The following is a 2,870-nucleotide window of genomic DNA, read 5'->3' as shown; positions in this document are numbered from 1 at the left end:
CATTTAGAGCATCAATTTCAAGAACTCCCTTCCTTTGGGGCATCCCATTATTCACGGAATTTCTCTCAGAAGTGTACATGAACTGGTTATTTGCAACCATGTCAATAAGTTCTTGAGCCTCTACAGGCGTTTTCTTTAGGTGAATGGATCCACCTGTAGAATGGTCCAGTGACATCTTAGAGAACTCAGATAGACCATAATAGAATATATCTATCATGGTCCATTCTAAAAATATGTCAGAAGGACATCTTTTGGTCATCTGCTTGTATCTTTCCCAAGCTTCATAGAGGGATTCACCATCTTTTTGTTTGAAGGTCTGAACATCCACTCTAAGCTTGCTCAGCTTTTGAGGAGGAAAGAACTTAGCCAAGAAGGCCGTGACCAGCTTATCCCAGTAGTCCAGGCTATCTTTAGGTTGAGAGTCCAACCATGCTCTAGCTCTGTCTCTTACAGCAAAAGGGAAAAGCATGAGCCTGTAGACTTCAGGATCTACTCCATTAGTCTTAACAGTCTCACAGATCTACAAGAACTCAGTTAAAAACTGGTAGGGATCTTCTGATGGAAGTCCATGAAACTTGCAGTTTTGTTGCATCAGAGCAACTATATGAGGTTTCAGCTCAAAATTGTTTGCTCTTATGGCAGGAATTGAGATGCTTCTTCCATCAAACTTGGACGCAGGTGCAGTATAATCACCAAGCATCCTTCTTGCATTATTGTTGTTGGGTTCGACTGCCATCTCCTTTTCTTGTTCAAAAATTTCAGCAAGGTTATCTCTGGATTATTGTATTTTGGCTTCTCTTAGTTTTCTCTTCAGAGTCCTTTCAGGTTCTGGATCAGCTTCAATAAGAATGCCTTTTTCCTTGTTCCTGCTCATATGAAAGAGAAGAGAACAAAAAAAGAAGAGGAATCCTCTATGTCACAATATAGAGATTCCTTTATGTTAGTAGAAGAAGAAGAGAATAAAGAAAGGAGAAACCAAACACAAGGGTGAGGATAGGGGCAGAGATTTAAGATGAAGAGAAGTGTTAGTAAATGAATAAATAAATAGAATAAGATGAGAGACAGAAGTTTTTGAAAATAATTTTGAAAAGGAGTTAATGATTTTCGAAAATTAAGATAAGAAATAAAATTAAAATTAAAATTTAAAACAATTAGTTAATTAAAAGAATTTTAAAAGGGAAGGAGAAATTTTCGAAAAATTAGAGAGGGAAAAGTAGTTAGGTGATTTTGAAAAAGATAAGAAACAAACAAAAAGTCAATTAGTTAGTTGAAAAAGATTTGAAAATCAAATTTGAAAAGATAAGAAGATAAGAAGTTAGAAAAGATATTTTAAAATCAAATTTTTGAAAAAGATAAAATTTTGAAAAAGATACGATAAAAAGATATGATTAAAAAGATATGGTTGGAAAAGATTTAATTTTTAAAATTAAAATTAATTACTTGACTAACAAGAAACTAAAAGATATGATTCTAGAATTTAAAGATTAAACCTTTCTTAACAATAAAGTAACAAACTTCAAATTTTAAATCAATCACATTACTTGTTAGTTAAGTTTTGAAAATTTTGAAATAAAATTAAGAAAAGATTTTGAAAATAATTTTTGAAATTTTCGAAAATCACAAAAGAAAAATGAAAAAGATTTGATTTTTGAAAAAGTTTTGAAAAAGATAAGATTTTTAAATTTGAAAATTTGACTTGACTTATAAGAAACAACTAATTTTAAAAATTTTTGATTAAGTCAACTCAAATTTTCGAAATTATGAGAAAAAAAGGAAAAGATATTTTTTTGAAGTTTGAATTTTTCTATGATGAGAGAGAAAAACACAAATATGACCCAAAATATGGAAATTTTGGATCAAAACACATGATGCATGCAAGAACACTATGAATGTCAAGATGAACACCAAGAACGCTTTGAAGATCATGATGAACATCAAGAACATATTTTAAAAAAAAATTTTGATGCAAAGAAAACATGCAAGATACCAAACTTAGAAATTTGCAATGCTTAGACACTATGAATGCATAAATGCATATGAAAAACAACAAAGAACACAAAACAAGAAATTATCAAGATCAAACAAGTAGACTTACCAAGAACAACTTGAAGATCATGAAGAACACTATGAATGCATGAATTTTTCGAAAAATGCAAGAACAATATGAATATGCAATTGATACCAAACTTAAAACATGACACAAGACTCAAACAAGAAACACAAAAATATTTTTGATTTTATGATTTTATTATTTTTTGTATTTTCTTTTATTTTTTTGAAAAACATATAAGAAAAAGAAAATAAGAAATTCAAAATTTTTAATAAGAATTTCAGGAATCTTTCAATGTTAGCCTAAAGCTCCAATCCAAGGGTTGGACATGGCTTAATAGCCAGGCAGCTTTAGGATATAAAATCAGGCATGCAACGGCTGATACTTCATCCAACTCCATATACATACCCTTTATGTTGACAAGTGGAAGCCTCAATCCAAAAGGATTTGGAAATGGCTTTACAGCCAGCCAAGCTTCAACATGTTACCATGAAACTCTAGAATTCATTCTTAAAAATTTTGAAAAATTTTCGAAAACAAGTGAGAAATTTTGAAGAATATTTTTTTTTGAAAACAATTTGAAAAGAAAATAAAAAGAAAATTATCTAATCTGAGAAACAAGATGAACCGTTAGTTGTCCAAACTCGAACAATCCCCGGCAACGGTGCCAAAAACTTGGTTGACGAAATTGTGATTCATACTTGGTTGATTCCCAGGTAATGGCCCCAAAAACTTGGTGCTCAATACCATGGTCTAAACATAATTTCACAACTTTGCTCAACTAACCAGCAAGTGTACTGGGTCGTCCAAGTAATAAACC

The 2,870-nt window shown here is 31.1% G+C and overlaps 1 non-coding gene across 1 annotated transcript; it reads left to right on the top strand.

The window, feature by feature from the left end:
• Positions 1 to 233: 233 nt before the first annotated feature.
• On the top strand, positions 234 to 337 carry LOC127745164 (small nucleolar RNA R71). Its single transcript, XR_008006360.1, has one exon. It is a non-coding gene; the product is annotated as a small nucleolar RNA R71 (small nucleolar RNA).
• The last annotated feature ends 2,533 nt before the right edge of the window (positions 338 to 2,870 follow it).

The sequence above is a fragment of the Arachis duranensis genome, chromosome 2 (assembly GCF_000817695.3).
Source record: "Arachis duranensis cultivar V14167 chromosome 2, aradu.V14167.gnm2.J7QH, whole genome shotgun sequence".
In the NCBI taxonomy this organism is placed as follows: Eukaryota; Viridiplantae; Streptophyta; class Magnoliopsida; order Fabales; family Fabaceae; genus Arachis; species Arachis duranensis.
This window is presented reverse-complemented; position numbering and strand designations above follow the sequence as displayed.